Genomic DNA, 11,748 nt, shown 5'->3' on the forward strand with positions numbered 1-11,748 from the left:
GCATTCTATTATTGGTGATTTTGAACATCCTGATTTTGAGCATTATAATTTTGAACATTCTGATTGTGAACATTCTGAGAACATGGCACAACCTCCACCCCATGAGAGGACTCTAAGGGAAATGGCTGCACCCAATTTCACCTACGAAAGCTTGTGCATCCAATACCCTGATGAGGATGTCCCATATGTTCTTAAAACTGGACTGATCCATTTGCTTCCAAAGTTTCATGGCCTTGCAAGTGAAGACCCACACAAACACCTAAAAGAATTCCATATTTTTTGCTCCACCATGAAACCACCAGATGTCCAGGAGGATCACATATTTCTAAAGTCCTTTCCTCATTATTTAGAGGGAGTGGCAAAGGACTAGTTATATTACCTTGCTCCAAGGTCCATCACGAGTTGGGATGACCTCAAGAGAGTATTCTTCAAAAAAAATTTCCCTGCTTCCAGGACCACGACCATCAGAAAGGATATTTCAGGTATTAGACAACTCAGTGGGGAGAGCCTATATGAATACTGGGAGAGATTTAAAAAACTATGTGCCAGTTGCCCTCACCATCAGATTTCAGAGCAGCTTCTTCTCCAATATTTTTATCAAGGACTCAGTAACATGGAGAGAAGTATGATAGATGCTGCCAGTGGTGGAGCCCTTGGAGACATGACCCCTGCTGAAGCTAGAAATTTAATTGAGAAGATGGCTTCCAACTCCCAGCAGTTTAGCGCCAGAAATGATGCTATAGTCATTAGAAGAGTGCATGAGGTAGCTACAAACTCACCTGCATCATCCGAAACTAAGAAGCTTGAAGGTAAACTAGATGCCTTGGTTAACTTGGTAACCCAACTGGCCTTGAATCAGAAATTTGTACCTGTCGCAAGAGTTTGTGGTTTATGCTCCTCTACTGACCACCATACAGACCTTTGCCCTTCCATGCAACAACATGGAGCAATTGAGCAGCCTGAAACTTATGCTGCCAACATTTACAATAGACCCCCTCAACCTCCATAGCAAAATCAACCACAGCATAACAATTATGACCTCTCCAGCAACAGATATAATCCCGGATGGAGGAATCACCCTAATCTCAGATGGTCTAGCCCTCAACAACAACAACAACAGCAGCCTGCTCCTTCCTTCCAAAATGTTGCTGGCCCAAGCAGACCATACATTCCTCCACCAATCCAACAACAACAACAACCCCAGAAACAACAAACAGTTGAGGCTCCTCCGCAACCTTCCCTCGAAGAACTTTTGAGGCAAATGACTATGCAAAACATGCAGTTTCAATAAGAGACCAGAGCCTCCATTCAGAGCTTAACTAATCAGATGGGACAATTGGCTACATAGTTAAATCAACAACAATCCCAGAATTCTGACAAGCTACCTTCTCAATCTGTCCAGAATCCCAAAAATGTGAGTGCCATTTTATTGAGGTTGGGAAAGCAGTGTCAAGGACCTCAACTAGTAGCACCTTCCTCATCTGCAAATGAACCTGCCCAACTTCACTCTACTCCAGAAAAAGATGATAACAAAAATTTAAAGAGTAAGTTACCTAACAATTTCCGTGCAGGTGAATCTTCCACTGGTAATTCTGATTTGCAGAAGCAGCATATCCCTCTTCCATTCCCTCCAAGAGCAGTTCCCAACAAAAAAAATGGAAGAGACAGAGAAAGAGATCTTGGAAACATTTAGAAAAGTAGAGGTAAACATACATCTGTTGGATGCAATAAAGCAAATTCCAAAATATGCTAAATTCTTGAAGGAGCTGTGCACTAATAAGCGGAAGCTTAAGGGAAGTGAACGAATTAGCATGGGCAGAAATGTCTCCACATTGATTGGTAAATTTGTCCCCTAAATCCCTGAAAAATGTAAAGATCCAGGTACATTCAGCATACCTTGTATTATAGGGAATAGTAAGTTTGACAATGCCATGCTAGATTTAGGAGCTTCTGTTAGTGTTATGCCTCTGTCTATTTTTAATTCTCTATTTCTAGGTTCCTTGGAGTCAACTGATGTGGTAATTCATATAGCTAATAGAAGTGTTGCCTATCCTGCTGGTTTCATAGAAGATGTCTTAGTTAGAGTTGGTGAACTAATTTTCCCTGTTGATTTTTATATTTTGAATATGGAGGAGGGATTTTCTCAAGGATCAGTTCCCATCATTCTAGGCAAACCCTTTATGAAAACTGCTAGAACTAAGATAGATGTATATGCAGGCACACTATCTATGGAGTTTGGTGATATAACTGTTCATTTTAATATTCTGGATGCTATGAAACACCCATATGAAGATCTTTTTGTATTTCGTGTTGAAATAATTGACCATGTTGTTGATGAATACATGACTGATCTTTATTCTAATCTGCATGCCTCTCACTCTTCATGCATTGAGTCTGAAATTGTACTTGATCATATGTCTGAATTTGCTGCTGAGAGTGAATCTGAAATTGATATTGATTGCATGTCTGGTGATGTTTTACCTCTTGAGATTGATTTTATAGAGTCAAATAGAACTAACCATATTTCAGGAAGTACACATACCTCTGACTTTCTTTATGAGGTACAGGCTGAGAAACCATCTCCTTCTACCACTATCTAGTCGGCCACACCAGAATTGAAGCCTCTGCCATCAAATTTAAAATACGCTTACTTGGATGATAGCAAAAGTTTTCCAATAATTATATCTGCCTCCCTTGCTGATGAGCAAGAGGAGAAGTTGTTATCTATTCTCAAGAAGCATAAGAAGGCTATAGGCTGGACCCTGGCGGACATTCCTGGTATTAGCCCATCCACATGTATGCATCGAATAAATTTAGAGGATAGAGCTAAACCAGTAAGATAGCCACAGAGAAAACTCAACCCGGTGATTCTTGATGTAGTGAAGAAGGAGATAACCAAGCTTTTGCAAGCTGGAATCATTTATCCTATCTCCGACATCCAATGGGTGAGTCCCATCCAGGTAGTCCCGAAGAAAACTGGCCTCACCGTGATAAAAAATGAGAAGGAGGAGTTGATTCCTACTCGAGTGCAGAACAGTTGGAGAGTCTGCATCGACTATAGGAGGCTTAACCAGGTTACCAAAAAGGACAATTTCCCCCTGCCATTCATTGATCAGATGCTTGAACATCTGGCAGGTAAATCTCACTATTGTTTCCTTGATGGTTTTTTAGGTTATATGCAAATCACTATTGCTTCTGAGGATCAGGAAAAAACCACATTCACCTGCCCCTTCGGTACTTTTGCCTATAGGAGGATGCCTTTCGGCCTGTGCAATGCCCCTGGTACCTTCCAGCAGTGCATGATCAGTATTTTCAGTGATTTTTTAGAGAATTGCATAAAGGTGTTTATGGATGATTTCATTGTATATGGATCCTCTTTTGATGTTTGTTTGGATAGTCTGGAAAAGGTTTTAAATAGATGCATTGAAACTAACCTTGTTCTAAATTTTGAAAAATGTCATTTTATGGTTGAGCAAGGTATAATTTTAGGCCACATTATTTCCAATAAGGGCATTGAAGTAGATCCTGCAAAAAAATTTGTTATATCACAATTGCCTTACCCCTCTTGTGTGCGAGAGGTGCGATCTTTTCTTGGTCATGCAAGATTCTACAAGCGCTTTATAAGAGATTTTAGAAAAGTATCCCTTCCACTGTCCAACTTGTTGCAAAAGGAGGTGGAGTTTGACTTTAATGATAAATACAAAGAGGCTTTTGAATGCCTCAAAAGAGCACTGACTACCACCCCCATCATCTAGGCACCCGACTGGACAGCCCCTTTTGAGCTTATGTGTGATGCATCAAATTATGCATTAGGGGTTGTCCTTGCTCAGAAAATTGATAAATTGCCCAGGGTGATATATTATGCTTCTAGGACTTTAGATGCTGCCCAAGCGAATTATACTACTACTGAGAAAGAGCTACTAGCCATAGTTTTTGCTCTTGAAAAATGTCATTCTTATTTGCTTGGTACTCGCATTATTGTTTATACTGACCATGCAGCTCCAAAGTACTTGTTAAAGAAGGCTGATTCTAAGCCTAGGTTGATCCGATGGATGCTCTGGCTCCAAGAGTTTGACTTGGAGATCCATGATAGGAGCGGAGCACAAAATTTAGTTGCTGATCATTTGAGTCGGATCGAACGTGTGTTTGATGAGGATTCACCCATTCGGGATGATTTCCCAGATGATCAATTGTATATATTGCATAGTATTTCTGATTCTTCTTCTACTCCCTGGTTTGCTAACATTGTCAATTATTTAGTTGCTTCTTTTTTTTTCCCTTAGCATCTAAGGCTCAAAAAGATAAAATTAAAAGTGATGCTAAGCATTTTATTTGGGATGACCCCTACTTGTGGAAATTGTGCAGTGATTAGGTCATTAGACGATGCATTCCAGATCATGAGACTAACTCAGTCCTGTGGTTCTGTCATTCTTCCACACAGGGAGGTCATCTGGGTGTTCAAAGGGCAGCTCACAAAGTGCATGACTGTGGCTTTTATTGGCCCACCATCTTTAAAGATGCGTGGAAGATTTGTAGCACTTGTGAGCAGTGCCAGAGAGCAGGAAGTGCACTTACATGGCGACAACAAATGCCTTAGCAATCGATGCTATTCTGTGAGGTGTTTGATGTCTGGGGCATAGATTTCATGGGTCCTTTTCCTGTCTCTTTTGGTTATGTTTACATTCTCCTTACAGTTGATTATGTTTCAAAATGGGTGGAAGCCAAGCCCACTAGAACTAATGATGCTAAGGTTGTTGCAGATTTTGTCAGAGCTAATCTGTTTTGCAGGTTTGGAGTACCTAAAGCAGTCGTTAGTGATCAAGGAACCCATTTTTGCAACAAATCAATGCATGCCTTGCTTAAAAAGTATGGGGTTGTACACAGGGTATCCACACCATACCACCCCCAAACCAATGGGTAGGCAGAAATTTCTAACAGGGAGATCAAGAGAATTTTAGAGAAGATTGTGCAGCCAAGCAGGAAAGATTGGAGTACTAGGCTTGATGATGCTCTTTGGGCACATCGGACTGCCTACAAAGCACCCATAGGAATGTCTCCTTATCAGGTTGTTTTTGGAAAGGCATGTCATCTTCTAGTGGAGATTGAGCATAAAGCATATTGGGCAGTGAAGACCTGCAAGTTCTCTATGGATCAAGCTGGTGAGGAAAGAAAGTTGGAACTGAGTGAGTTAGATGAGATCCGCCTAGAAGCCTATGAGAATGCCAAGTTCTACAAAGAAAAGACCAAGAAGTTCCATGATAGCATGATAATTAAGAAGGACTTCATGGTTGGGCAAAAAGTGTTATTGTATAATTATAGGCTTGAACTCATGAGTGGTAAGTTGAGGTCTAAGTGGATTGGTCCTTTTGTTGTTACTAATGTTTTTCCTTATGGTACAATTGAGATCAAAAGCGACTCCACAAACAAGAGCTTCAAGGTCAACGGACACCGACTTAAGCCATTCCTCACAAACCCTTCTTTAGTGGACGTAGTGGTGGAAGAGACTTCCTTACTCCACCCTACTCTTCCTCCACCATAACTTAGGGAGTTCTTCTTTTCCTATCTCCTTCTTTGCTTTTATTACACTTGTCCGATTCTATTTGATGGTTTAATTGTTTTTAATCTTTTAATTGTACTACATTGAGGACAATGTGTTGTTTAAGTATGGGGGGGAGTGTTCTTTGGTTTTGCTAGTTTTGTCGGTTTTGTTAATTTTGTTAGTTGTGTTAAATTTGTTAATTTTGTTAGTTTTGTTGGGTTTTTAGTTTAATATTTTAGGTCAATTCTGTTTGCATGTACAACTTTGCATGTTTTTCTTTGAATTATAGGATATGTTCAAGAAATGGGTAATTGTTTTGAAAATAAAAGTTTCTTGACATTTTGTGATTTGAAATCCTTGATTTTCCTCTACATGTGATGATAGTTTTGAAAGCTCAATTCGAAAGTGATAAGTTTACCTTTGTGAGAATTTGAGTCATCCATCATCATAATCATTTGGTGTGTTTTGCCCCATTGATTGCTTGCACAATAGCCTTGGCTTGATTGTTGTTGATGCTTCCTAATTCACATGCATATTTGAAAATGATTTAGGCAATTTTGTTCTTATAAGCCTCTAGCCAAATGGACTTACCTTCAATTAATTCCTTTGTTAGCCCTTTTGAGCCTTGTTCCCCTTTCCTTGTTTTGAAGCTCACTACAAGCCTTAAGTGAAAAACCATGATATCACCTTACCCTTAAGGAATTTTGGAGCTTGGGAATTATTTTGGGAATAAGTGGGGCGGGGGGGGGGGGGGGGGGGGGGGTTTGTTTCATTGGATAACATGTTTTGTTGGCTATGCTTCATGATGTATTTTGGGCCATACTTGATGTACATTGTATATTGGTTAAAAGTTGGACATGCTGAATGAGATGTTGTTTCTTAAATGCTACAGAGCAAAAAAAAAAATCGAAAATGGAAAAGAAAAAGCAATAAAGTTGAGTGAATAAGATCTTAAATGGAAAAAGAATGATGAGACTCTTGGTTCTAATTTATATGTTTAAATTTTATCCTTAGGTCTTCTTATTTTTTTTCTTAATATGCACTTATTCCCCATTACTTCTCTATTCCTTTGGGATTTAGCCACTTATTCCATATTTTTCCTACCTTGTCCTTGGCCCCATTACAACCTTAAAAGACCTTTTGATCCTCATGTGCTTGTGTTTATGGGTTGATTGTCAATTTTAGAATCTTGCCAAGTTTATGTGGTGTTGGTTTTCATAGGTGCTTTGAGGGTAAATAGTAGCCTAGACACTTGAGAGATAGAGTGAATATCTTGTGAGGCTTTATCACTTTTCATTCTTGAGCTGATTAACTATCTTGCCATGATTGGGTTGCTTGGATGATTTTCATGAATGTCTTGACTTTTCGGATCTCTTCATGTTAGATGTTAGATGTTACCCATTCCTTTCATTCCTTGATGTTCATTGAGAAATATGTGAATGTTCTTGTTTGTCTCTCTTTGATATCCTTGGATTTTGTTCTTTATTTCATTTTGCCCAGGAGTACAAAAGGCTAAGTATGGGGGGTTTTGATGTGCCATTATTTTCTCCTATTTCTTAAAACCTTTTTGCACCATTTTAATTACTGATTAGTCTTAATTGTCAAATTAATTAGGCAGTTTTATTATTTGGGCTCATTCAGTTAAATTGATGTTTTCAATCTAATTTCAGGAATTAATGAAGCATTGGGATTAATCCGGATTTTGGTCGTGGACTTAAAGATGGCAATAAATCAACGTTTACCTTAGTTAAATTTTAATTAGGAGTTTGCAATTTTATTTTATGTTGTTCAGTGTTTATTTCGTTTTGGGCCAGGATATTGTAATAGGGCCCAGTGACTTTGAGTGACCCTTATAAATAGCAGCCTTGGGATTCATGCAAGGCTATTCTGTTAGACTATTATTCAAAGCATAGGGTTTAGGGTTTTACGTTTTTCTGAGCTTATTGTTACTGTTCACGTAATGCATTTTTCCATTCTCTACTTCTAATTGCAATTTCGTTTTTATTTCTTCTGTTGCCTTTAGTTTCATTTACGTTTCTGCTTTAGTTTCATTCTCGTTTCTATTTCCAGTTTCATTTACGTTTCTGCCTTTAGCTTCAATTGTGTTTTCTGTTTTTGGTTGAAATTATGGAAGGCTAAATTTCCGGTGTTGTTTCCTTCTGAGGACGAAGCTTAACTCTCTCTTCGAGGTTTTGTTTATAATGTAGCTTCCTGGCAGTTTTCCCTTCACCAATTAACCCACTTGCGTTCTATTAATCTGTGCACGCTTCGTGTTCGATTAATTGTCTCTGTGCTTAAATTGCATTCGTGCTTAATGAACAAGGGGTTAATTGGTGTATGTGTTGCTTAATCACATATTGACAACCCTAAATTGATTTTCGCTTAGTAAATTAAAATAGGGTTGGATTAAGTGGTTAATTGTTAGGGACGAATTCTTCATAACCTAGGACAAGAGAATGGCTTCTGAATTAGAGGAAACAACACGTTTTTTACTATTATTAGTTTCGTATTCCAGTTTGCTTGTTCTTTAATTCACACAACAAACAACCCCCCCCCCCCCCCCATTGATACTATTACTGTTAGTATATTATGAACATTTGGTTTATCATTGCTTGTTGGGAAACGACCTAGGATCACTTCCTAGTTACTGCATTTTAATGTTTATTTGATTCTGGTACAGCCTCGATCACTCTCTCTCTCTCCAATTTGTAGTTTTGGATCCATCTTTTGTGATTTTTCCATGGATCTAGCTTTGATCCATTGTAACTAACTTGAAGTTTCTTGATTTAAATGAATTAGATTCTGAATATGTGGTTCTTCAATTTCTTATCTATTCTCAGTTATGCAATCCTTTTCTACATGTTTGCTCGAATTCTTGCACAAGCTTGATCAACCTTGCTTAATGGAGTTGAATTGTATTGGAAAACAAGTTCAATTCTAGATCTGAAGTAGGAATGTGTAGGAATCTAGTTTTAGGAATGAAATTGGGTGTTTACATTGCATAAATTCTTTATTCATATTCTAATTGGTAGGTTAGATTACCTAAGGGATTAGGAATCAAATTTAGGGATTAAGCATCATTTACCTAAGGATTTAGGATTTAATTACTTGTGTTGAATCTCAGTTGTGTTGAAATCGGGAATATGATTGGAAATTGAATCACATACAATGAATTCTATGAAATTCGAGTCCAGCAACACCTTTTTGCATTGATTTTCACATTCTTCGCTACATAACTCTGTTCTAAAGCAAGAAAATAATTTTTTATTCACTATAGTGAGAGCTCTTTTAGCTACTACAAAATTATCTTTTGAAATTGACAAAACACTTGTTATTTCACCATAATGGATTGACAATTGTTGCAGCAAACTTGCTTCTTTGATCCTTACTTTTTCTTGCACTAGATAACAATTATTGTTCAATTTCCTAGATATTATACAAGTTTTTGTTGATACAATACTCTTATATGTATCATTTCTTAGCAAACATAGAGTTGGTAAACATGCCTAGCTTATGAGTCAACCATAGAAAGTAAAGGATAAGCCTAGTTACTAGGTGAAATATGTGAAGTGTACTTGTACCTTAAGTAAGAATGTATGTTACAATTTAAGAATGTTTTACACTACCTTAAAGGTATGACCTAGGTATGAGGAATTATATGTTGTAAGTTATGACGAAGATTAGGAGTGTCATAGAGCATTAGTAGCATTATACTTGATCTTGGTGGGTAACTCAAAGTATCAAAGGAATGATAGATAAAGTTTAAATGAGGAAACATTATGTTGACTAGGGAGAATTATGGTAATATGGTATTATTAATAAGGATGTAGTGCTAACATAATAATGACGGTAAACTAGTGTAAGTAATACTTGTGACAATGCAAGGAAAAGTCAACGAGATATGTTAATAATTGGAAGATGTAAATCCAACCATAAGTATAAAGGAATTGCCAGAAATCTGGTAAGGTTAAAGCCAAGAGAGATGAGTAATAAGGGTTGTGTGGGTAAAAGCTTCTAACCCATCCTTAGAGATCTTAAAGTACCCACTGGCATTAAGTCTCATGCCATTAAGTTTTTGTTTTCTTTTCAGAATACAAACAAAGGCACTTGCTGATGAAGCTTAAATTCAAATGCAAGAAGGACATGGATAGGTTTACTTTGTGATTTTTATTTTTTTTTCTTTTGTTTTGTATAACATCTTTGGGTGATGGGTGAATAATATTAGACTTGTATTCGTTGTGTGTTTGAGCCTTTGAGCTTCTTCATGTTTTGAGCTTCATTTAATAAATGAGAAGTTTGGTGTGTCTAATTTTTAGGAGGAGAGAAGGAGGAGTAGGTATCCTTTTTTACTAAAATGTAGTGACACTTTCTAAAAACATGTACTTCTTTTTTGTATCTTCGCACTTTAGTCTTCTTCTTGTACTGAACATCGATGTGTAGCTTTACTTTTGATCAAAAACTATACTTATACCAAAAAAAACTTACTTTTCATTAAATGCTTAAAATTCAAGCATTATAGCATATTTTAAAAGGCAAAGGGAATATCATACTAAGGTTCATATGTTGAAGAATGTAAGCATAGACAAACCTTAACATTCAAATAACAGAATAAAAAACTTTAGGTATCATGTGCTCATTTTTGGATAAAGAAAATTTAAGTGAAAGTAAAAAATATAATTGTAGGTTTTCTTAGAGAGTTTGGACAAAGACAAGTTGTTGGATGCTAAATACCTTTTGAAAAATCTTTTGGATGCAACTCAATTATGTAGCACTTTGGATGTAGTTTTGTGGTGGTGGGCCATGTGTTCTTCATAGATCTAGGTCCGTGGTGGTGGGTTGCGTGTTCATAGATCTAGGTTTGTAGTAGTGGGTTGCACATTCTTCGTAGATATGGGTTTGGGTGGTGGGTCACATGTTCGCAAATCTGGGTTCATGGTGGTGGGCGCATTATGTAGCTACAAGTAGAGCTTGTAGGCCTTGGATCTTCTTCATCAATGGAGTCCTTTGCTTCTTGAAGATCAATGACAGCGGAATGGAGAAGGAGGAAAGGTGATTGGACACACCACTTCAAGGAGAAGATAAGTCAAGAACAAGCTCACCACCATAGGAGGCCATGGATAAGAGCTTGAAGGTAGGTGAAGATGAGTGGAGGGAGAGGGAGAGAGGGGGGCACAAATTTTTTGCCTCAAATGAGGTCTGAACTTTGAAGTCTAATTTCTCAAATGATCAAAGTTGAAAAATGCACACACAAGACCTCTATTTATAGCTTAAATGTCACACAAAATTGGAGGAAATTTTGAATTTCTATTCAAATTTCACTTGAATTTGAATTTGTGAAGCCAAATTTGGAATCAAAATTTTACTAATTATGATTAGTGAATTTTAGTTATGGTTCAGCCCACTAATCCAAGATTAAGTTCAAGATTCTCCACTAAGTGTGCTTAGGTGTCATGCGGCATGTAAAGCATGAAGGATATGCACAAAGTGTGACTATATGATATGATAATGGGATGTAGCAAGCAAATGCTCACCTCCCCCTTAGGCTGGTTCAAAATTTAATTGGATTGAACTTCTCCCAATTCAATTAAATTTCTCTCCCAACACACATATCAAATAGTTCACTTAATGCATGTGAAATTACAAAATTGTCCCTAATACAAAAACTAGTCTAGGTGCCCTAAAATACAAGGGCTGAAAAATTCTACATTACTAGGGTACCTTCCCTACACTATGGATCCCTAAATACAAGGCCCAAAAATAATGAAATCATAATCTAATATGTACAAAGATAAGTGGACTCATATTTAGTCCATGGGCCCAAAATCTATCCTAAGGCTTATGAGAATCCTATGACCTTCTCTTATATCTCTAGCACAATCTTCTTGGAGTCTCCTAGCCATGGCTCTGGCGTGAGTCCCCTCCTTGGGAGGATTACATCAGTGCATATCTGAGTTTGTGGTTGCTTATGGTGGTTTGGGGTGTGTGCGAAGGTTGGTGGTGTTGTGGGTGTGGCCATGACTTTTGAGTGAAGAAAAGTTAGGGAGAGAAAAGGAAGAGGGTGATGAGTCAACTCCGTTAGTCAAGTAACAAAATTCACATAAAGGATATATAATTGAAGCAATTTTATAAAATAAAGGATTGAATTGAACTTTTTAAAATTTGAGGGATCTAATTGAACTTTTATAATAATTAAGAGATCAAATGTATAA

At 37.4% G+C, this 11,748-nt stretch overlaps 1 non-coding gene across 1 annotated transcript; it reads right to left on the minus strand.

The window, feature by feature from the left end:
- Positions 1 to 460: 460 nt before the first annotated feature.
- Positions 461 to 567, minus strand: LOC114368794. The gene has a single exon (XR_003657419.1). It is a non-coding gene; the product is annotated as a small nucleolar RNA R71 (small nucleolar RNA).
- Positions 568 to 11,748: the final 11,181 nt, after the last annotated feature.

The sequence above is a fragment of the Glycine soja genome, chromosome 1, assembly GCF_004193775.1.
Source record: "Glycine soja cultivar W05 chromosome 1, ASM419377v2, whole genome shotgun sequence".
In the NCBI taxonomy this organism is placed as follows: domain Eukaryota; kingdom Viridiplantae; phylum Streptophyta; class Magnoliopsida; order Fabales; family Fabaceae; genus Glycine; species Glycine soja.